Consider the following 25,853-nt stretch of genomic DNA (forward strand, 5'->3'; position numbering starts at 1 on the left):
ATACGCTGAAGGGTTTTTGGGCCTAGGCCGAAAGCATGTAGGGTGGCTCTTAAATATGACCAGTTGACCCGGTCAAATGCTTTCTCAGCATCAGTGGATATGAAAGTAGTTGGGATATTTTTGTTTGAGACATGCCAAATTAGGTGTATATTTCATGTCGTGTTATCCCTAGCCTCCCGCCCAGGGATAAATCCGACTTGATCGTTATGTATAAGGGAAGGGAGAAGTCTGTTAAGGCGGGTCGTGATTAATTTAGCAAAAAATCTTAAGGTCGGTATTAATAAGTGAGATAGGGCGGTAATTAGTTATTAAGTCAGGGGACTTGTTTGGTTTGGGGATCACAGTGATATGGGCTTGAAGCGAGAGTGGCGAGAAAGCACCTACCTCGTCTATGCTGTGGAAGTATTTTAATAAGTGTGGGGATAGTATTTCCTTAAATAAGGTATAGTAGGAATTTCCAAAGCCATCGGGCCCGGGGGCCTTCCCAGGAGGGAAAGAGGCAATAGCATTAAGTAGCTCCTCCTCCGAGAATGGGGCGTCTAGTTCGTCCCTCTGTTCCTCAGTGAGTTTAGGGAGGTTAATGTCGCTTAAGTAGTCAGTTATTTCTGTCGGGAGAGGATCAAAGGAACCTCTGCGGATATTATAAAGAGTATCATAATAATCCCTAAAGGCCTGAATAATGTCTTTGGAAGTGGACAGTCTAGTACCTCCATGGTCGCGTAGACCCATAATATATTGTTTATTTGTGCGTTTCCGGAGCTGCCGGGCCAGCATCCTGCCTTGCTTATTCGCTCCTTCATAGTAAACTTTTCTTAGATATAAGGCCTTGTTCTTGGCCTCAGTGCCTAAAAATATACGAAGTTGGTCTCTTTTGTGGGTGATACTATCCGTCAAAGAAGTGCTTGTGGGGTGCAATTTATGTAGGTCCTGTAGTTTATGAATGTCAGCTAGAAGAGAATTAAGGTACTCATTCTGTTGTTTCCGTTTCGCTGCCATAAGGGCGATTAATTCCCCTCGAATAACGCATTTATGAGCGTTCCATATGTTGTGTATGTGAACTTCGGGGGTGTCATTTGTTTGGAAATAGTCTATCAATGCTTTTTGTATCTGTATGTATATCTGGGGGTCCCTCAGTAGGGAGTCGTCAAGTCTCCACCGGAAGGTGGATGGATCAAGGGGGTGCCAGTGAAGTTGGCAGCTGATGATGGCGTGATCTGACCACGTTATGGGGTTTATACGAGTCTGGGCGATAGAAGATAGACTGGAGACATCAGCAAAGATGTAGTCTATTCTTGTATATAATTGATGGGGGTTAGAAAAAAAGGTGAAGTCTCTATCGTTTCGGTGGTGGAGGCACCAAGTATCATGTACTGCTAAACAGGAGAGGCAGTGTTTCATTTGCCTTAAAGTTTTATGTGGTATAGAAGATGTACCAGAAGAGCAGTCGAGTGTTGGGTCGAAAGCTAAGTTAAAATCGCCTCCCAATATGAGGCTGCCCCTAGCTACTTCTAGAATTTTATTACAAAGTAAGCGAAAAAAGGGAGCTGGGTTCACGTTGGGGGCATAAATATTAACCAGTGTCATAGGTTTATGATATAGATGTCCCACCAGGATCAAGTATCTTCCCTCCCTGTCTTTATAAGTGGAGGAAGCAACAAAGGGAAGGCCTCTGTGTATCAGGATTCCAACCCCATTGTGTTTCGTGGTATTAGAAGAGAAAAAACTGTCCAAATTTCAGAAAACTAGCTTTAGGTTCGCTTCCCCTTTTAAAATGGGTCTCTTGGATAAAGAGAATGTCTCCCTTGTGTCTTTTATAGTCTCTTAAAGCCATAGACCGTTTATGGGGGCTATTGAGGCCTTTAGTGTTGTGGGAGAGGAATTTGATTTTAGAAGTTGAGCTATTCATTGACAGGGAATTTAGTGGGAACTGCCAATATGTGCAAATGCATAGCGTCGCCTACTTGGATTAGGAGTGTAGCTCCCGAGGCTGGACAGAGGGGAAGGGAGGAAGGAAAGTTGAAAAAAAAAGGATAAAAATAATAAATTGAAAAATGGGGAAAGGCATAATACAAAGTCATGAACATCGTTTTAACAATAACAATTGTGCAAAGTGTAAAAAACATTCTAAAATACACCTTGCAAATGGGGTGGAGAGTATCGCCTAATATACTCTTAGGTTATATGAAATATATTCGGGATCAGGATTAAACAGTTAAGCAGGATAGCTTTGTCTCAGAGGACAGGTAAACCTATTAATTAAATAATTAATCAGTCAATTAACCGAGGTCTAGGCCATTGGCAATTGACATTACTACAAAGTAGATAACATAGCAAAATATAACATGAAACATTTTGACCTTGAACAAGATAACATCAAAGCAGTAGAATCATGAGTAGCATGGGTAAAAACTATACATGTATAACCTAGCATGTGAAATGACATAAACATCTCTGAAGTCTCTAATCCAGTTTTGTACACTCAGATACAGTGCCAGAAAGGTGGTCCAGTTTATTAGGGATCAGAGTAAGCTGTGGGGTGACCTCTTAAGCCTGTGAAATAGTGGGGAAGCAAGGTTGAGGTTAACAGAGGTGGTTGGGGCCGCAATGTAGGAACCAGGGTAGTTTAGATATGAAGGCGGTCCCTAATCAGGGCATTACTTAATATCACAGGCGTTGCTGGAGATGTTCAGGGGGTAAGTTAGGTTGAGATCACCTAGCATATGAACGGGGGGGCTATTGGTTAGGCTAAGCAGTAATCAATAGGACAGAGAATGATAACGTAGTGGTTAGGGTCTCTTTATAATCATTTACAGGGGAAGGTATCAGGGAACATTAAACAGTAAGACCTTAAACAGATTTATAAACATAAGGCACAAAAGATATGAAAAAGGACTACAGGTTCAAAACCTGATCAGATTAGTGGTTTAGATATTCTCTGGATGTTTAGTACAATAACTTTCGCTCATGTATAGTATTAATAAGGAAATGCAGTGTAAGTAATAATCAGGGTTAGTTGCGAGGACATAAAACATTTAAACCTTGAGCATAATTATAAACATAACAATCTAGGTACATGAGATATGAGTGAGAGCTACAAGTCTAAAGCCTAACATATTAGTGGTTTAAATGTCCTCTGGGTATATAGTCCGATAGCATTCACCCATGCACAGTATAAAAAAGGTAGTTCAGTTAAGTAAATAACCAGGGTTGGTTGCAGGGTGGGCTCCAGTGTCCAAGGAGTGGAAAGGTAACCAGTGATTGTATGCGATAGGTTACAATGTTAAATCAAAAATGGTATATGATAAGCATGATAGTTGTGGACAAGGATCCACAGTAGCCTAACAGCATTAAGGACAGTAATAAAGATAAATACTTTACCAAGGTTCGTCCATTCTTCGATGGGTCGCCACCCCCACCAAGGTGGGGATTAGAGAGAATTTAAGGCATCAGGCGGTGACCATGGAAGTGCACTTGGGAATGTGCTGTCTGGTCAAGGTCAAAACCAGAGGATATATTTAAGTGTGAAAAAGGGGAAAGATAGGTTTATCAAACCTGACAAGACTTGAATTCAAGAGGTGGGTTCTTCAGCTCTCGTAGGTACTTTGTCAACCTTCCTGTGCTTCGGCTGAGCTCTTTGCCATTGAGGCCTTTGCTCTAAAGGGCGAGAGGGTCCAGGTGTGGCTGAAGAAGAGGGTGATAAGACATTGGTCTCGGCAGGAGGCTGCAGTGGGATGTCTAAGGAGCTTGAAAGGCGATCGAGATCGCTGTAGTCCTTGTAAATAATTTGTGTTCCATTGTGATTGATGATAAGGCTGAAGGGAAATCCCCATCGGTATCTGATACCGTGTTCCTGCAGGGCACTGGTAATGAATTTAATTTCCTTGCGTCTTTGGATGGTTAGGGGACTGAGGTCTTGATAAAGCTGGAGAGAGTGACCTTGATAAGATATGGATTGTCGCATTCTGGCAGCTTGCCATAGGGTATCCTTTGTTGTAAAGCGCAGGAACCTGACAATGACATCTCGTGGTGGTAGTGGAGGTCTTGGGAGAGGTCATAGAGCTCTATGGGCCCTGTCAATGTTCTCATTCAGCAATGGCGGAGAGTTGGGGGAAAGGAGCTGATAGAGGCCTGAGATATATGTTTTAAGCTGGTCCTGGGGTATGTCCTCAGGTATGCCTCGAATTCTTAGATTATTCCTACGCCCCCGATTGTCCAGGTCCTCAACCTTATCTTGCAGGGACTGGACCATTGAGTCCTGGATGGAAATTTGCTGTGTGTTGGCGCTGACCAAATTGTTTAGGGTTTCTTGGCCTTCTTCTAAGTATTCCATGCGTGTCCCCATCTCGTTAAGATCCCTCTTGAGATCTCTCATCTCCTCCTTAATAAAGGACATAAGTGATTCCAAATCAGACTTAGAGGGTAGAGAGGCCAGTTTCACTTGAATAGCCTGTAGTGAGTCTTGGTGGGGGTTTGCTGGCTCCGTGGCCCCGGGGGACCCACATTGTCAGGTGTACCCCCAGACGCCATGAGAGCAGTGTCCGTAGAGTGAAAAAAAGTGGAGACCGAGGGGGTCTGGGTAGAGTTTTTATTTGGCCTGTCTGATTTCTGACATTTCTTGGGGGTCATCTTAAGCTGTCACCTCTAGATAGGCTGAGTCTTGATTCTGTGCAGATGATAAAATATATGTGGGGAAGGGTATCATATGCGTAGCAAGGATAAGCTAGATAGGGAGCTTATGAAAGGTGTGCAGCTGTGCGATGTTAGATCACTGTGTAGGCCCTGCACGCAGTTGGAAGTCACTATGGATGGGCCCAGAACCCACTAAGCACTTTTGGTCTGAGGGCAGCTTAGCCAGAAAAGGAAGGTCTGTGTGTGGCAGAAGAGGGCCGCACTCAAGGTTTCACGGAGCGGTAAGTGAAAGAGGAGGGCAGTAAAGCCAGGGCTCACCTCTCCTTATGGCTGATCGTGTGAAGCCGGCCTGAGCCACGTGTAGTACGTGTGTCCTCGGATATGGCGGCGGCTGGAGAGATGGGGAGGATCTCGTACCACAGCAGCCCGGTTAATGAGGTAGAGAGCCCTCTTGAATCACCACTTGCCCTATGTCAAGATTCTGTGGAAAGCTGCTGGTGCGGGCGGTGTTGTTCCTTAGTCTTTGCGAGTCAGCTCATTCAAAGATGGCGCCACTGCACGAGAGAGCGGGCGCCAGCCAGCTGTCCCCCGGTGTTTAGGAAGCAAAGAGATGGTCCTTTGCACGGTAGGGGGTCTGCCTAGGATGGTAGATGAGGTAGATATGGAGCTATGAGCCTCCGGGTGGAAGTGAGGTTTGCGGCTCAGAAAGGCTGCTGCGACAGCGGCTCGGTATGTCTCAGGCTTCACAAACTGCTCCCTCCTGACATCTTTAACAATTAAGGGCTGTAAGGGTGACAGGCTATTAAGGGGTGGTTAGGAAGGACAAAATGGAGCTGTTTAGGTGTAAATCCAAATCCTTTAGGATAGCTAAGAGTTTAGGCTGATACGGAGCTCAGTGATTATGCAGCCATGTTCCTGCACGGCTTGGCTCCGCCCCCCGTACTCCCAAATATTTTAAGGTTTGTTTAGCTTGTCTTAGTTCGAAATTGATTTCTAGTAACTTCTTTGTATATGAGGGGATTTTTATAGGTAACATTTCGCATTTATCTATGTTGACCTGATAGCCCGAAATTTTTGAGAACTTATTGATTGCCTCATATAGATTGGAAAGGGATAAAAGCGGTTTAGTTATAGTGAGTATTACATCATCTGCAACGAGATTCAGCTTATATTCTAATTCCCCTATTTTGACCCCAGCAACATCTGGGTTGGATCTCATTTTAACAATTCAAATGGGAAGACAGCACCTCACTCCAAGTTATGGGGCACGGAAAAAGGGTTAGCCAGACCCCAGCATCATAATCAATTTTCAAGAAGATTTCCAGCCTCCAAATAGTAAGTAAAAAACCTTTATTTATTCAGGGTCCATAATACAGCAACAACGTTTCAAACCAGCAATTGGTTCTTAGGCATGTCAAAGAATGGATGCACTGGTGTGGCTTTTATACCTATTAAACAATTATCAGGCTAGACAACACTGCCATATTGTGGATTTTTTCAGTATACATGTATACAAATATAATATTGTAAAGTCAAAAAGTCATACAAGAGCTAATATTACATATACTTGTAAAAATTATCCCACATGTACTATTCAATACAACTATAATTAAAACCATATTAAAATTAAACAAACCTGTACAAACAATAAAATTAGAAATCAGAATCATGCACCAATTTAATTTTTTGGTATATTTAAAGGAACAGTCACCAGTCAAAATCTTTATTAAGCCCTTTAGGTTGTAGGGAGTCTAGTTTTCTAATCTAATTCTGTCCCCCTTCTTGTTTTTATTTATTTTATTTACTTTAATTTGTTTACCTTCAACTTCATTGACATATTCAAGTTGGTCCCTAATCAATTTCTCAGGTTAGCCCCTTGCCTTAAATTTATTAGCCATTTCCTCAAACCTTAAGTTACACTTCCCTTCATCAGTCACAATTCTTTTGACCCGCATGAACTGGCTCTTTGGTATAGCTTCTAATGTATTAGGTGGATGAAAACTATTATATTGAAGTACCTTATTTTGTGGCCAATACACTTAAAATGGTTAATGGATATAGTGAGGAGGAAGTCCAATTTTTGGTTAATTTATTATCTCTAATTCTCTATCAAAATAATTTTTTGTTTCAAGATCAATTTTACTTGCAACAACAGGGAACGGCATTGGGCTCTAACGTCGCCCCAACCTATGCCAATATTTATATGTCTCATATTGAAGAAAAGTTTGAATACCCACATAAGTTATTCTTGCGGTATGGTGCCGCTTGGTGGAGCTTTATCCACGACATTTTTGGCATATGGTTGGGCGACGTTAGCAGCCTATTGGAGTTTGTTAATGACCTCAATTCGGCAGTATCTGGGCTTAAGTTTACATTAAACATGAGTGAAATGGGTGTCCAATTCTCAGATACTTTTGTATATATTGATGAAGGATTTCCAAAAACAGGCTTATACACTAAACCGACAGACAAAAATAAGGTACTTCAATATAATAGTTTTCATCCACCTAATATATTAGAAGCTATACCAAAGAGCCAGTTCATGTGGGTCAAAAGAATTGTGACTGATGAAGGGAAGTGTAACTTAAGGTTAGAGGAAATGGCTAATAAATTTAAGGCAAGGGGCTACCCTAAGAAATTAATTAGGGACCAACATGAATCTGTCAATGAAGTTAAAGGTAAACAAATTAAAGTAAATAAAATAAATAAAAACAAGAAGGGAGATAGAATAATATTTGTTACACAATATAACAACTTGAGGCAAAAAAATACCCACATCCTTAATAAATACTAGTATATTTTGAAGGATTGCAATCCTCAAATTGAGAGTTTTCAATAAAGGCCAATGACAGCATATAAGAGAAAGTTTTCCTCTGTGAAAAGCACAATTGGGCAGAAAGAAGCTACTACCATGTGGCAACCGGGCCATAGAACAAGCTATTGATGCTGCTGTTCGTTCCTGGCAGACTGCTTCTCATTCTGTTTTGCATATGTAAATATGACCCTGGGGATAGTCTCCCTAAGGGTGATGGGGGAAACCAGACGTGGACTCCTTGCCCAATGTGCTTAGAGGGATATGGCTGAACCTCACTGACGAGGCCCAAAGGAGGCCGAAACGATCGTCTGGGGTTGTCATGTTCCTTGTTCAGAGGAGAATTGCCTGGTATTTCGGGGCTGGACTGACCATGTCGGCGGGATCAGACTGCTATACTACAGGAAAGTTTTCCTCTGTGAAAAGCACAATTGGGCAGAAAGAAGCTACTACCAGGTGGCAACCGGGCCATAGAACAAGCTAATGATGCTGCTGTTCGTTCCTGGCAGACTGCTTCTCATTCTGTTTTGCATATGTAAATATGACCCTGGGGATAGTCTCCCTAAGGGTGATGGGGAAACCAGACGTGGACTCCTTGCCCAATGTGCTTAGAGAGATATGGCTGCACCTCACTGACGAGGACCAAAGGAGGCCGAAACGATCATCTGGGGTTGTCATGTTCCTTGTTCAGAGGAGAATTGCCTGGTATTTCGGGGCTGGACTGACCATGTCAGCGGGATCAGACTGATATACTACAGGAAAGTTTTCCTCTGTGAAAAGCACAATTGGGCAGAAAGAAGCTACTACCACGTGGCAACCGGGCCATAGAACAAGCTATTGATGCTGCTGTTCGTTCCTGGCAGACTACTTCTCATTCTGTTTTGCATAAGCATATAAGAGAAGTAGGAGTTTCAAAAATGTTTTGGTTCATGCTGACATAGGCAGTAAAAAGTTAAGTGTACAAACTTGTATAGGATCCCAAAGAACAGGGTGTTATCCCTGTTTACACTGTAGCCATTGCAGCTCTATCATAAAAGGGGAAAACTTTTTCATCCCATAAATGGGACAAAATATAGACTAAAAGATTATCTACCATGTAGAAGTACATATGCAATATACATTATTAAATGTCCGTGTGCTAGAATTTATGTGGCTGAAACAAGTAGGGAAGTCAGAGAAAGATTGACTGAACATATTTCTAACATTAGGACCAACAACAAAGAAGCCCCTCTTTCCTATCACTTCCTCTCCATAGGTCATAATATTATCCAGCTGTGCTTTCAAGTAATAGAACATGTGGCCAGACCCAGGAGGGGAGGTGATAGGGAATTGATATTGAAGAAAAGAGAAATGTTTTGTATTAGAAAACTAGACTCTCTACAACCTAAAGGGCTTAATAAAGATTCTGACTGTATATGTAATATTAGCTCTTCTATGTCTTTTTGACTTTACAATATTATATTTGTATACATGTATACTGAAAAAATCCACAAGATGGCAGTGTTGTCTAGCCTGATAATTGTTTGATAGGTATAAAAGGCACACCTGTGCATCCATTCTTTGACATGACATGCTGGTTTGAAACATTGTTGCTGTATTATGGACCCTATGTAAATAAAGGTTCTTTACTTACCATTTGGAGGCTGGAAATCTTCTTGAAAATTGGATCTAATTTTAGCCACCAAGGGCTCAATACATAGTGCGGACAACAGTGGTGACAGTGGGCAACTCTGCCTTGTGCCGTTTAGAATTGGGAATGGCTTGGATTTGTATCCATTAGAAGACACCTGCGCAGTCGGAAAATCATATATAGCTCTTAAGGCTTCAATAAAAGGGCCTCCAAAGTTCATATCTATCAAAGTCATCATCATATATCTCCAATCTACTCTATCAAACGCCTTCTCTGCATCCAACGAGAGGAGCAGAGAAGGCACTTTTGACTCATTCAAATAGTGAATAATATTTATCAAGCACCTGATATTGTCTGGGGCCTCCCTGACTTTAATAAAGCCCACCTGATCCTTGTGGATCAGTTTAGGTAAAAAATGTATGAGTCTATTGGCCAGAATTTTTGTAAAGATCTTCAGGTCCTGATTAATTAGGGAAATTGGGCGGTAATTGGAGCATTTTTGGGGTCTTTGTTGGGTTTAAGTATTACAACTATCTTGGCCTGCAACAGTTCGGAGAGAATTGGGTGTCCCTCCATAATATAATTGCAAAATTTGGTCAGGTGGGGTACAAGGCTATTTCTGAATAGTTTGTAGTATTCTCTAGGAAAGCCATCTGGGCCAGTGGCTTTTTCCGGTTTTAAGGCACTAATAGCTAGAACTACCTCTAGTTTTGTTATGGGATCATTCAGTGTTTTTTTATCCTCCTCCGACAGCTTTTCTAAAGTAGTCGTTTCTAAAAAATCTCTTGTGGATTTCTCCACCTCAGGTGTGTGATTGACTTTTTGTGCATTATAGAGTTCTGCATAGAATTCCCCAAATGTGTCCACTGTCTCTTGGGGGTGGGTAGTGAGAGAATTGTCACTTTTTTCAATAAGTGGGAGGTTGGCTGTCCTATACCGTTCTCTAAACTTGTGAGCTAAAAACTTATTTGGCTTATTAGCATAAATAAAGTACTGGGATTTCAGTCGCATAATAGCTCTACCTGCCTGGGAGTTAAACATTTGGCTCAAGATTCCTTCTTCGTTTGTAATGTGCGTAAAGTGGTGTTTCTCCCAGTGAGCCTATGTTGTCTTTCTAAAAGACAACTTCTCTTTGTATAGCTGTGTCATGGGGTTTCTAGATTTTCTAGTGTGGATCGCTTTTCCATGAATAAGTGTTTCCCTGATGACTGATTTGTGGGCCGCCCAAATGTGAATTGGATTGTCAGTAGTTTCTACATTAATGTCCCAGTATTCTGTGAGATATTGTAGAGATTTGGAGAGTGCCTCTGGGTCTTTATGTAATGTAGGGTCATATGTCCACGATTATGTTCTGTGAGGATAACAGACACCCTCCATCTGAAGCATTACAATGAAGTGGTCAGACCAGACACAGGGTTGGATAGCTGTAGAAATGAGTATTGGTTGTAGGAGTTGACTTAGATATATATATAATCAAGCCTAGTATAGGTATTATGTGCCACTGAATAAATTGTAGTGTCATCTGTTCTACCATTTAGTGTGACCCAAGTGTCGATCAAAGAGTGGGATCTGAGTGATTCTTGAATGGAGTTAATCATACTATTGCGTCTTTGTTCTTTATTTGATATAGGGTTGTCCTTCTTGCCCTTTTGTGTTGACATGGGGATGTTGAAGTCTCCCGCCAGGATAATCCTAGATTGAGACCATTGTGTCAGTAGTTGTGAAAGGTGTTCAAAAAATGTGTGTTGATTTTCGTTGGGTGCGTAGACATTACATAAAATTATATCAGTGTTATGTAGCTGGCCTTTCAGTAATAGATATCTACCTTCCACTTCGTGATCGTTGATTCATGCACAAAGTTAACTGTAGATTGAATTAGTATAGACACTCCCCTTTTTTTCGTCCCTGCTGTTGCATGGTAATGTTTAGGAAATTGTTAAGCCTAATAATTAGGGATTTGAGATGTAACGAAATGGGTCTCCTGCAGAAACAATATGCTAACCTTAAGAGTTGTATATTGATTAAAGGCCGTTCGTCTCTTAATATCTGTCTTTAATCCCCTTACATTATGGGAAATAACGTTCAACTTACTTGTCATACCTATGTTGGCCTGATTTACCTAACATATCTCGTTGCAGAAGAAACATATATCTATCATACCCTCAAGGGCTTGTTTCAGCTTTGGTGGAATCTATTTGTGAGCTTCCTCCAGTCCTGGCATCCTTAAACATACAATAGGGTGAATAAAACATAAACAATTTAACATAACAATAAACCCAAATATTGTGTCTCAGTATAAACATTCAATAAAAGTATAAACCCTGTTTGAGGGTGTCGCTACAGCAACATTTGACTATGCAGATTTCAAGTGGTGAACCTTAGAATTAGTAACCTTTACACATCATAATTCTATATACCATTTTAATGAAGTTGAAATAAACAAGTAGTCCCAATGTCTTATCATGTATAGGGCATCTCGGTACCCCATGGCATATGGTGGTAGCTAAAAGGATACTCTTGTAGACTGTCATGATTCCAGTGAGTCCTCTACAGGGAGTGCAGAATTATTAGGCAAGTTGTATTTTTGAGGATTAATTTTATTATTGAACAACAACCATGTTCTCAATGAACCCAAAAAACTCATTAATATCAAAGCTGAATAGTTTTGGAAGTAGTTTTTAGTTTGTTTTTAGTTATAGCTACTTTAGGGGGATATCTGTGTGTGCAGGTGACTATTACTGTGCATAATTATTAGGCAACTTAACAAAAAACAAATATATACCCATTTCAATTATTTATTTTTACCAGTGAAACCAATATAACATCTAAACATTCACAAATATACATTTCTGACATTCAAAAACAAAACAAAAACAAATCAGTGACCAATATAGCCACCTTTCTTTGCAAGGACACTCAAAAGCCTGCCATCCATGGATTCTGTTAGTGTTTTGATCTGTTCACCATCAACATTGCGTGCAGCAGCAACCACAGCCTCCCAGACACTGTTCAGAGAGGTGTACTGTTTTCCCTCCTTGTAAATCTCACATTTGATGATGGACCACAGGTTCTCAATGGGGTTCAGATCAGGTGAACAAGGAGGCCATGTCATTAGATTTTCTTCTTTTATACCCTTTCTTGCCAGCCACGCTGTGGAGTACTTGGACGCGTGTGATGGAGCATTGTCCTGCATGAAAATCATGTTTTTCTTGAAGGATGCAGACTTCTTCCTGTACCACTGCTTGAAGAAGGTGTCTTCCAGAAACTGGCAGTAGGACTGGGAGTTGAGCTTGACTCCATCCTCAACCCGAAAAGGCCCCACAAGCTCATCTTTGATGATACCAGCCCAAACCAGTACTCCACCTCCACCTTGCTGGCGTCTGAGTCGGACTGGAGCTCTCTGCCCTTTACCAATCCAGCCACGGGCCCATCCATCTGGCCCATCAAGACTCACTCTCATTTCATCAGTCCATAAAACCTTAGAAAAATCAGTCTTGAGATATTTCTTGGCCCAGTCTTGACGTTTCAGCTTGTGTGTCTTGTTCAGTGGTGGTCGTCTTTCAGCCTTTCTTACCTTGGCCATGTCTCTGAGTATTGCACACCTTGTGCTTTTGGGCACTCCAGTGATGTTGCAGCTCTGAAATATGGCCAAACTGGTGGCAAGTGGCATCTTGGCAGCTGCACGCTTGACTTTTCTCAGTTCATGGGCAGTTATTTTGCGCCTTGGTTTTTCCACACGCTTCTTGCGACCCTGTTGACTATTTTGAATGAAACGCTTGATTGTTCGATGATCACGCTTCAGAAGTTTTGCAATTTTAAGAGTGCTGCATCCCTCTGCAAGATATCTCACTATTTTTGACTTTTCTGAGCCTGTCAAGTCCTTCTTTTGACCCATTTTGCCAAAGGAAAGGAAGTTGCCTAATAATTATGCACACCTGATATAGGGTGTTGATGTCATTAGACCACACCCCTTCTCATTACAGAGATGCACATCACCTAATATGCTTAATTGGTAGTAGGCTTTCGAGCCTATACAGCTTGGAGTAAGACAACATGCATAAAGAGGATGATGTGGTCAAAATACTCATTTGCCTAATAATTCTGCACTCCCTGTATAGTGACCAACAGTCCTCTAAACAAAGGTGCCCAGTGATCATGTGTCAGGTATATAGCTAAGCTTTTAGGTCTTTTGTTTCTTTCGATTAGTTTTAGACCATTTTGTCGTCGATGCTTGTACCGCCATTTTTGGTGGCCGAAGTGAAGGTGTCGAAGATGGAAGTGTCGGAGTCCCCAGTCCCAGTATTTTGAAGACTTCTGGTATATCATCGGGTTCTTTAATGGTGATTGTCCTGGAATGTTTGTTGATATAGCGGGCAAAGGGAAAGCCCCATTTATACGGTATTTGATGTTTGCTTAATAGTAGCATTAGTGGCCTCAGGGATCCCCTGCATTGCAGAGTTTGAAGGCTGAGGTCCTGGTAAAATTGTATTACGTTTCCCTAGAATTTAAACATGGGATTCTTGCAGCTTGAAGGATCTTGTCCTTATCTTGGAACAGCACAATTTTGATTATTATGTCTCTGGGATTATTATGTCTCTTGTCAGCGCTGTGTGCATACTATCTATTTTATTCCATAGCTTTTCAAAGTTTGTTGCAATGTCCTGTTTAGAGACTAAATCCTTCAAGTCAGCTTTAGTAACTGGTGTCTGGTCTTCTCCCATAGATGTGGGCTCCATATCTAACTCTTCCTGGTCCTCTGTTTCAGTCTCTGTCGCAGAGATTAATTTGGAATCTTGTATAGTTTTGAAAAATGTGTTCACAGCTGTTAGCTTGGATGACTTATCTCCCTTTATCAGTCTCCTGTTTGACATTGTTAATATATATCTGTCCGTTCACTTTAAAGTAAGCTTTACATGAACTGGCTTAATATTTGATGTTATACCTCTAAGGACACTATATATGTAGGATCTCCTTCCCCCTCCTAGTGTTTGAGAAAATGTATTTTAAAATTAAGGGATCGTTTTCTTAGGTCACCTTTACTTATTTATGTTGTTTATATGCTTAGCACGACGTTACACTTCTGCTCCCTTTAAAGACCAGCTTCTATTGTTTTATATGTCTACCATGCTGCGCTGAAAAGGTCTCCATATATTATGTTTTACCACTTCTAATTTTAATATAAAGGTCCTCTTAATGATCTGACATCATCTGTGTTAAAACAACTTGTGGTTTTTAAGCTCGGACATCCTCCTTTTAGTATTCAGATAATTTTCTAACAGCGCACTAACGTGTCAGGCATAATAGTCGTCTGAATAGCCGTCTGTACCTGTTCTGGTGCCATCTTGGATGTACTTTGGGGCTGGTGCGGCCTATATCGGCCTCGGGTGTAGCATGTATCTCGGTCTCTGAACCATCGGCAGGAAGGCTGCTGTATGCCGATCTGGTGTTTTACCAGCCTCCAGGTGGGCATGTATCCTTGGAGCTCTGGGCAGGAACCGTGATATACCAGTGAACTACGTCACCTCCTAACCGCTCTCCGGTATTGGAGCTGCATCTGCCCCTAGGAGTTCTAATCCGTGGCTGTAAAAGAGTTACCTTGGGCGCTTAGGTATACCCCTTCAATGCTGCGTGTAAATTACGGCATTTGAGGACCTCGTTGTCCCTTTTCAGTCCACAGCTAAGCAGCCATCACTGAGCTCGGTCAAGCCACGCTCCTAGATGCTTTATTTTAAAGGGACAGTCAAGTCCAAAAAAAACTTTCATTATTTAAATAGGGAATGTAATTTTAAACAACTTTTCCAATTTACTTTTATCACCAATTTGCTTTGTTCTCTTGGTATTCTTAGTTGAACGCTACACCTAGGAGATTCATATGCTAATTTCTTAGACTTTGAAGACTGCCTCTAATCTGAATGCATTTGACCGCTAGAGGACATTAGTTCATGTGTTTCTTATAGATAACATTGAGCTCATGCACGTGAAGTTACCCTGGAGTGAGCACTGATTGGCTAAAATGTAAGTCTGTCAAAATAACTGAAATAAGGGGGCAGTTTGCAGAGGCATAGATACGAGGTAATTACAGAGGTAAAACCTGTATTATTATAACTGTGTTGGTTATGCAAAACTGGGGAATGGGTAATAAAGGGATTATCTTTCATTTTAAACAACAAAAATTCTGGTGTTGACTGTCCCTTTAAAGAGAGTTTCCTGGGGTCTCTACCTATTTTTATTGTAAGTGCCTAGAGACTCCATCATTAAAAAAAAAAGTATTTATTTGGTATTTTATTAAAAATGACTCTAATGTCTCTTTATGTATGGAAATCAGTCGATTATACACAAATACAGTATGATCTGTTTATGGTTTCATTGAAGACATCACAATATTATATTATTCACCAGCACAAACCTTATTATTTACTGAACATTATCACCTAGTATAGTTACCTATTGTCATTGCAGTTGGTTATCATGTAACAGATCCTAGGATATACTACTATTGTAGCTTTACTGCAGTACTCATCTTCACCAGTAACATGTAAAAAAGAAAAAAACTGCACTAAACAACTTTATTTAGCACAGACAGTATAACAAAATACATCCCTATCAGCCAGTGGCGGCTGGTGACTTTTGAAGATGGGGGAGCACTAGCCCCGCCCCTCATATGGCTCTGCCCATTTTAATGTGTGTGTGTGTGTGTGTGTGTGTATATATAGATATATATATACACACACACATACACACACAATGCTACATATATTGCCTTATCTATATCGCGCCCTCCATACCACACACAAATTACAGATTAAAAATGTAGTAACATGATTGGCGATAATTGGATTTGTGTTAATGAAAAATGTATTATAGGTTGTCATCCATTTTTTTGACTGAGTTAATAACTTTTGTTTTTTAAAATAAACGAGTTTACACAGAATACAAGTTTCCTGAAGCATAAATATCCAGCATATTAAAATGAAAAACTATAAATTCCCTACATTCATTGAAGAGGCGTAACTAGAAACCACAGGGCCCAGGTGCAAGAATCCAAGCAGTAGGGCTAATAGGTTAAACAGAGGGTGTGAATTAAAACTGCAAACAGAAGGAAACTGCTTCCAAAGCAGCTAGGGTTGCCACCTCGGCCATGTTTTCCTGGACACTTATGAGTTACACATGCTGCAGGGTGAGCAGGGAGGAACATGTATTGTGCTATTCATCAGCACTAATCATGTGCTGTCCAGAGACACATGTTCCCCCCTTCTTACCCTGCAGCATGTGCAACAGGTAAGTGTCCAGGAAAACATGGCTGAGGTGGCAACCCTAAATGCAGCCCTAGAACATGCATAGCTAGACCTAAGATGGCAGACTGCTTTCTCAATAATACATATATTCTGAAAGAAAACCTGAAATTGTCCACAGTCCATACAAATAAAAGTAACTGAGATCATAGAAACACTTTAATTAATAAAGTAAGTCCATGTAATAATTATACTGACTATTTATGTGTACTAATAACCCCCGTAGGTATTCAATACTGAATGGAAACAAATGCACTACGATAAATTATTTAAAAAAAACAACTATTTTTTTGAAGACATGTTAACTTATTTGAACGCACAGAAAGCTAAAACAATTATCATTTGCTAATGATATCAATGAATAACAAGGGCAGATATAAATAGTGTGAATATGAGCCCTGCTTAATGCACTTACAGCCTTGATGAGTTGACTTTAGCGCAGTCCTTTGTGGCAGCTTACTGCAACTCCTCGCTCACAATAAGCAGTGACTGCAGATCATTGCAGTGCTTACAAGTGTTCAGCCCACACTACTCTTGTATTTATTATCCCACTCTGCTGGCTGCCTGTGCTTCCCCTTCTGAAACCTGCATGTGAGCTGTAGCACTACTCACGGCTCTGCACGGTGTCGGTGTATACACATAAAAAAAGGAGCTTTAGTTTGCAGGCTGGTATTTCAAGTCTCCCATATCTGACATTCTTTCAACTAGTCTCTAGTCTCTGCCTATTGCCGCAGCCTTAAGCCCGCCCCCTGCCTAAGCTTAAAGTACTTCTACTATGATTATCTACGATAATCTACCGGACTGTTAGACTACGGCTACCGATATCAGTTATCACACTATCTGACTCACTGACTGTGCTGCTCACTCACGACTCACTACATACACCCGCTCTCACTCTAGCCGGCAGTCCGTCCCGGCTCCTCGCTCAGCTCAGCAGGCTTGCCATGCAGGCTTCTTTTACTGCTCTCTGCCCTCAAGACAATGCTCCTCCTCCCACACACACAGCTCTTAGTGTGCGAGTGTCACGTGACAACTGGCTCTCGCACACTAAGAGCTGTGTGGTTAGGAAAGCTATGGACTGGCCTGTAGGTGGCGCTGCAGTCAATGCAGTTTTAAAGTGGAAAGTGCTTTTGCCTATACTATCTATCGCACTGCACAGCATGTGCGATAGATAGAAGTATTAGGCAAAAGACCATTCCACTTTCAGGCTAAATAATTAAAAACAGCAATTTTAAATGTTTTTATTAAAAACTGCAGTGGAGCCTGGAGGATTTTTTTTATTTAAATCAGCAAAAAAGGTTTAAAAATTTAAAAAAAAATTTGTTATTTTATTTATTTATTTTTTTGTTCATCAGGGGTCAGGGGGTTCACGTGCTCAAGTGCTCCTATAGAATGCAACTTCATCCATCTAGCAATAAAATTACCCCAGCAGTACACTGTTTTACTAAAGCAAACTGTATGAATGTAACATAAAATAACTAATTAGGTTTAATAAGTCAAACTGTTGTAATACATTTTTCCACTCAGAGCATCTTAATTTAGTAGTAACATCACCAAAACTTTTCTATAACCTACAATATAAATAAATACATAAAGAAATAAATTGCAAGAATATTTATTGTAAAAGTGCCTGTCAGGGAATATTATCTTACAGGTAATGTTGGCTGGAAGATGTTTTAGGGCCACTCAAGTCAAAATTAAAGTTTTATGATTCAGATAAAGCATGGAATTAAAAAAAAAAAACAACTTTACAATATACTTCCATTATCTAAACATGCATATAATTTTTATGTGCATACTTTATTAGGCTCCAGCTCTTACTGAGCATTTGCAAAAGTGCACAGTATATATGTATATGCATTTTCTGATTGGCTGATTGTTGTCACATGATACAGAGGAAGGAAATTGGATTACATTTTCAATTTGCTAGGAAATATTCTACTGATCATTTCAAATTCAAAGTATGTGCTATTGCATTGCGTTTTTTATTGTGTAGTTGTCAGTTATTCAATTGTATTGTATTTAGTGGTCCAGAATTCCAATACATACTGATAATATTGATATTTGCATTAACCATCCCACTGAAATACCACCTAAACTAATTATCTCCTTATTAAACAATATCACCACCATTAAGCTCTGACAACCTACTGTTGTAATAATCAAGCTGTGCACCATTACAAACCTCTGCAAGAGAACAAAGCAAATTACATCCCTTAAGGGATTAATATCTTGTTGTTGATTAGGTTGGTATAACGTTAAATGCTTTGCCGTTATTATCTGTTACATTAGGGACATTGTTAGTCTTGAGAAATTGTGTAATTCCAGTTCTGAGAATTAGAAAGTGCACAATTTTTGGAGCTAAATTATATGAAAAGGGGGGGGGGGAGGACATAAGTTATGCTTACCTGATAAATTTATTTATTTAGTGTGGTGAGAGTCCACGATCCATTACTACTGGGAATAGCCTTACCTGGCCACTAGTTTTATAATAGGATTAATCCTGACTAAAGCCTGAACAAAACAGAGGATATCAGGAAGACTAGCAATCTTCTCATAAAAAAAAACCCTGAAAGTGCAGAAATCTGACCTCTTAGAAAACTCTTGGAAAAAAATCCAAGCCATCCTGCAAAAATTGCAAAATCCTTAGAATTCTAAAAGAATGCCAAGAAAAAACATGATCTAAACACCATGAAATATAGGCCTTATGATAGATTTTTCTAGTCACAGGTTTACAAGCCTAAATCAAAGTCTCTACCACAGATTCTAAAAAACCTTGTGCTTAAGAACTAACACCTAGATTACGAGTTTTGAGCGCTTAATTCCCTATAGCGCTGCTATTACAAGTTTAAAAAAACCACTGCTTGTGCGGGCGATATGGAGATTTTAAGCTCCATACCGCTCCCAAAACAAGCGCTGTGTTTGACATGCTCGTGCACGCTTTTCCCATATACATCAATGGGGACAGCCGGCAAAAAAAAAGTCTAACACCTGCGATCACGGAAACAAAAGCTCCGTAACGCAGCCCCATTGGTGTCTATGGGGAAGATAAAATACAGTTTAAACCTAACACACCTAACATAAACCCCAAATCTAAACACCCCTAATCTGCTGCCCCCGACATCGCTGATGCCTGCCTACAGTTATTAACCCCTAATCTGCTGCTCCCGATTTCACCGCCACCTAAATAAAGCTATTAACCCCTAAACCTCTGGCCTCCCACATCACTACCACCAAATAAAACTATTAACCCCTAAACCGCCAGCCCCCACATCGCAACAACCTAAATTAAATTATTAACCCCTAACCCTAACGTAACCATAAACCTAACACCCCCTAACTTTAAAATAATTAAAATAGACATAAATTAAACTTACAATTATTAACTAAATAATACCCATTAACCCCTAACCTCCAGCCCTCCACATCGCAACAACCTAAATGAAACTATATTAACCCCTAAACCTAACCCTAACATAACCCTAACCCCCCCCAACTTTAACATAATGAGATTAGATCTAAATTAAAGTTACTCTTATTAACTAAATAATACCTATTAAAAACTAAATACTTACCTGTAAAATAAAACCTAAGCTAGCTACAATATAACTAATAGTTATATTGTAGCTAGCTTAGGTTTTATTTTTATTTGACAGGTAAGTTTGTATTTATTTTAATTAGGTAGAATAGTTACTAAATAGTTATTAACTATTTACTAACTACCTAGTTAAAATAAATACAAACTTACCTGTGAAATAAAACCTAAGCTACCTTACACTAAAACCTAACATTACAAAAAATAAAAAATACTAAAATCACATTACAAAAAATAAAAAAAACTATCATTACAAAAAAAAATGAAATTATCCAAAAAATAAAGATTATTCCTATTCTAATACCCTTTAAAAAAAACAACAACAAAAAACCCACCCCAAAATAAAGAAGACTAATCTAGAATAAACTGCCAAGGGCCTTTTGTAGGGCATTGCCCTGAGGTAAACAGCTCTTTTGCTCCAAAAAAAAGACAAACACCCCCTAAAACTATACAAACCCGCACCCCCAAAAAAACTCCCTCTAAAAATATAAATTACACAAAATAAACAAATTATCAAAAATAAAAAAATTATTCATCCCGGCAAAGTCTTCATGCATGCGGCCTCTTCAATCTTCATCCCAGCGGCGACATCCTGATCCAAGCGGTGAGAAGTCTTCATCCAGGCGGCCTCTTCAATCTTCATCCAGGCAGCATCTTCTATCTTGATCCCGGAGGCGCCAAACAGGTCCATCCTGAACACATCCGGTGCGGAGCATCCTCTTCATACGGTCGCCGCCATACACTGGATCTTCAATGTAAGGTGGCGTCCCTTGCATTCCTATTGGCTGAAAATTTTGAATCCTCCAATAGGAATTAGGGCTGCTAAAATCTTATTGGCTATTCAAATCAGCCAATAGGATTTAAGCAGCTCTCATTCTATTGGCTAATTCAAATTGCCAATACCACAGGGACCATATGAAGAGGATGCTCCGCGCCAGATGTCTTCAGGATGGACCTGCTCCGTGCCTCCGGGATCAAGATAGAAGATGCCGCCTGGATGAAGATTGAAGAGGCCGTCTGGATGAAGACTTCTCGGTGCTTGGATCAGGACTTTGCTGCCGGAATGAAGATTAATATGGCCGCCTGGATGAAGACTTTGCCGGGATGAAGATCGTTCAAGCGGGACTTCAAAAACTGTAAGTGGGAATGAGGAGAGTTCCGGAGGAGGAGCTAGTGCATGAGGCTGTGCTGCACAAGCTCTGCTCATCTCCTTCATGCAGGTTACCTTTGGCGGTAGAAACACGCGCCAGGTGCCCCAGCAGCCGTGGGGATAGTATCGCAACCAGCAGAAACATCACTGGAGGAACTCACACAGTGCTGTTGAAACCTAGCACCACAGATCACTACACGGTGTGGTGAACCTCGCGAAGCCCATCTCGCAAAGAGGTCACACACAGAAGAGGATATTAAGAGGCAGTCCCCCCCTCCCACCGGTGCTGCGTGAGGGGGGTAGATAGCCTAAAAATAACATAGGAGACATCACCGGAATTTTTTGGCCAAGCTACCGGCTTCCTCACCGCCCTGAGATACAGAACACCTTCTTCCCAATTGGGCCCTGTGCGGTACACATACCTGTCAGGGGCTGGCGAGCGTGTGCGCAGAGAGGGCGGAGACAAGGTAACGCACGGCCGGCTGACGGAGATCTGGCTGCTTACCGCCCTGGAGCAAAGGCTGCAGCTTGAAGGAAGGCTGTAATCCCGGATCTGTGTTAAGCTGCTGTGAAGAGCTGCTCTACTTTTCTTACCTGTGCAGCCCTCACTCTTTTCCAAGGAGCCGGCCACCATACTGGGGAGACATAAGGTACCGCTACTGACCTGGCCCTGAATAGCGGTGAAACAGGCGGGTAATTGACACTGATATCGCATTACCCTGAGAAACCACAACCACACTGCACGGAACTCGAGGAACTAAAAGATAAGTACTGCTTACTATCACTATTGCAATAGCTTCCTTAGCATGACCCTAACGCCTACTAAACTTATATTTTGACTTTACCCTAAACAAACCTGCTAAAACTGTTCTACACTAACAGAGCTTACTCCTAATTGCTGTGCTTTATTATTCCTGCACACCGGACAGGACAGGACGTACTTATTGCTAAGAAGGGACCTGCAGATGTTGGGGGCTTAAAACTTTGTTCTTACAGCACCTGAAGCTTTGGGAATACCTGGACATATTAACTAGAGCTAAAGGAATTGCTTGTAATCAATCTAAAGCTATTTTGAGTTGAAAGCACTAATTCTCATTGGTAATGGTTAACAATGTACTAACGCCTTTAGAGAAAGCATTTTTTTTTTTAAATATAAGGCTGATTAACACGGTTGTAAGCTTGCTATAAATAATATGCTACAGTCTGCTTCATACTAACCTGATCTGGGTAAAGTGTGCATGCCCTATTAGGCATACTGCATTGGTAACTTGCAACTAAAAGGACAGCACACAGCTTATACCAACAGCTTTTTTTTTTTCTTTTTTTTTTCTTTTTGTTGTTTTTTTGTTTTGTTGTTCATTGCATGTTGAATAATCTTAAGACAGTTATATACTTGAAAAGTTATTACATAGTGCCATTTTTATGGGGGCATGATACAGAAGTGGAAATTGTAAGGCAACAATTTAAATAAGTTTTCTAAATAAGATGCAAAGGTATTCACCTGTAAAATTCATTACACCTTAATTAAGAGCACTTAGTCCCCACACTCCCAAGAGGTGCTACTCTTGTCGCCTCTTGTAAGTACAAGAGTAACTATAAGTAAAAAAGTATTTGTTTTTTTTTTTTTTTTTTTTTTTTTTTTTTCCCCGGTCTCTGGGCTTGTGAACCCTGGCTTTATCACTGGTTTTTTTTTCTTTTTTGACACTGGTCACTTGAGGGGTTCTCCCCTCCCTCCTTTCCCACTTTTTTTTTTTTTTTCCCTTCACAGATAATTCCCCACCTCACTATCCCACAAACACTCACTCTCACGCCCTAACCTCTGCCCTTCTTCTTCTACTCCCACCTTCTCCTCTTTCTCTCTCTTTCCCCCCCCCCTTCCTTTTCTTTTTCTCTTTCTTCTTTTTTTTCCCTCTCCCTCTTCACTGACTGCTACACAAACTACTCTCCCTTTTCAAGCACTCATCTATGGATAAATTTTTAAATCCACTCACACACACAAAAAATTTCTCACCAACCATGGCTTCCAGGCCCAGAGACAAGAGGAATAAAAACTCAGCTGAAACCATAGCTGAATTACACTCAGAATTAGATCCCGTTACAAAATCGAAAGAGGCAATTAACTCACAAATAATTGTAAAAGATATTCTAGAAGCTCTGAACCCCAAATTTGAATCACTTAGAATGGAAATAAAACAAGATCTACACACACTATCTATGGAGGTCAAGCAATTTTCAATAAGAATCCAAGAAGTAGAGCAAAGGGTGTCTGACCTTGAGGATCAATCGGTCATAAATGATACCAAACTACAGGCACATTCTTCTACTCTTAAGGCTCTTCAGAATAAGATCGAGGACCTAGAAAATAGATCTCGAAGAAATAACATTAGAATAATTGGGGTCCCAGAAACTTTTCAGAGCACAGATCTAGTCCAGTTTGCAGCTGAAGTTTTACCTCAACTCTTAAAGATTCCCCAAGAAATTTTGCCCCTAGTGGTCGAGCGAGCTCACAGATTGGGGAGACTTCCCCCGTCAAGCGGCGACAGATTGAGGTCTAGACCTATAATCGTGAAATACTTGAATTTTCAGGATAAAATCAAGGTCATGCAATTCTCTCGCAGGAATGCTCCCATCCTTTTAGATGGGAACAAAATTTTAGTGTTTCAAGATTTTGCCTATGAAACCTCCCTGAAAAGAAGGGAGCTCTCCCCAATCTGTGGCCGAATGATTAGGGAGGGTCTCACTGCAACGGTTATTTACCCAGCCAGGTTGAAAGTAGAATTTCAGGGTCAGATATATCTCTTTGACACTACCTCAGAGGCAGAAAAGTTTTTTGCAGGAAAAACTGCTAAGTAACTTGAGTTATTAGTTTAACTTAAATTTGAACTGATTGATGATATTGTTAAAATATAACTATGACTTGTACTTGGTGGCTTCTACTATTCTTACTAGTACTCTTCGGGCGTCAATAGCAAATAAGCATTGTTATATGGATGACTGGCGCGGGGGGAGCGGTAGGAGAGAGGGGAGGCCTCCCCCCCCCCTTTTTTTTCCCCTTTTATTTAATTTTTTTTTTTTTTTTTTTTTTTTTTTTTTACTCTCTCTCTCTCTTCTCTCTCCAACTCTCTGGAAGGGAACAGCAGGAAAAGAAGGGTTAAATTATGGCTAATATGAAAGGGTTGACTTTATCTTCTTGGAATGTTGGTGGGGTCTCAACCCCAATGAAACGAAAATTGATAATCTCTCAATTAAGGAAACTTAACTCTGATATTGCATTTATACAAGAGACACACTTAAGTGCAGAAGAATCCGAAAAGTTGAAATTCTCGTGGGTAGACAAGGTATTTTTTACACCAAGCATAGGCAGAAAGAGGGGTGTAGCCATTCTGCTAGGTAAAAAAAATAAGTATGAAATTTTGGCAGAATATAAAGATCCCGAAAGTCGAATTTTGATTCTAAAAATAAGAATGGCTGGCTCAATCTTCACCCTGTGCAATTTATACGCCCCGAATAACTTTGATAGAAGTTTCTGGGAAAATCTCCAAACTAAAATATTACAAATAGGCGAAGGTTATATAATCATAGCAGGGGATTTTAATATGACCCCTAGGGTCCAGATAGATAGACACAGGCAAAAATCCACTAAAAGCATGGCCAAAAGAGATAAGCTTGAAGGCAAAATGTTTAAAACTCTATTCAAAAACTTAGCCCTTAAAGACATTTGGAGAGTTCGCAACCCGGATCAAAGGGAGTATACGTGTAAGGCTAAGAGTGTAAGATCCTTCTCTAGAATTGATCTATTTTTAGTAAGCGAGAATTTATTAAGAATTGGGACAACATCAAAAATAATGCATATCACTGTCTCTAATCATGCTCCCATTATACTAAAAATACCATTAAATGGAAAAAAATCTACTACAAGACGATTTTTTTTCCCCAAATTTTTAACAAAAAACATAAAATTCAAGTCATGGCTGAATTCCAAAATGAATGAATTCTTCACTTTAAACGCTCATACTGTTAATGATCCAAACATATTATGGGAAGCTGGTAAGGCTGTAATGAGGGGGGAAATTATTGCTTATCTGGCAGATTATAAGCGGAAGGCGGCTCTTAGAGAGAATGAAGTCTCGAGAGCACTTACCAATAGTTATAGTAAATATATATCCCAACCAACATCAACAAATTGGAGGAGATACGCCTCTGCTAAGAGAGAGAGAGACAATTTTTTACTACACACTGTAATTCAAGAGGATTATAAAACGAGAGCTAAATTTTATAGGCATGGAAATAAGGCAGGCAAATTAATGGCGAACTTAGTTAAGAATATACAGGGAAGCTCTATTATCGACTCACTCTTAGAACAAGGATCCATATTTCAGAATTCTAGAGAAATTATTGAAGTTTTTTTCACTTATTATAGAGATCTCTACTCACATAGGGAATCAGATGAAGAAATTTCAGAGCTATTCTGGGAAGGATTGAACCATCCAGTTTTAAATGAAGAGGCAGTAGGTAAAATTAACGCCCCTATATCTGATCAAGAAATTATTTTGGCAATTAAAGAAGCCCGTCTAGATAAATCACCTGGCCCAGACTTTCTCCCTAACGAGTTTTATAAGCTCCTTGGCCCAACTATAATACCCCATTTAAGAAGAGTATTTAATCACTTTTATGTTGATAATAAACCTATACCCATGTCTTTTACAGTATCGACAACAACGTTAATCTTGAAACCGGGGAAGGAT

The sequence above is a fragment of the Bombina bombina genome, chromosome 9 (assembly GCF_027579735.1).
Source record: "Bombina bombina isolate aBomBom1 chromosome 9, aBomBom1.pri, whole genome shotgun sequence".
Lineage (NCBI taxonomy): Eukaryota > Metazoa > Chordata > Amphibia > Anura > Bombinatoridae > Bombina > Bombina bombina.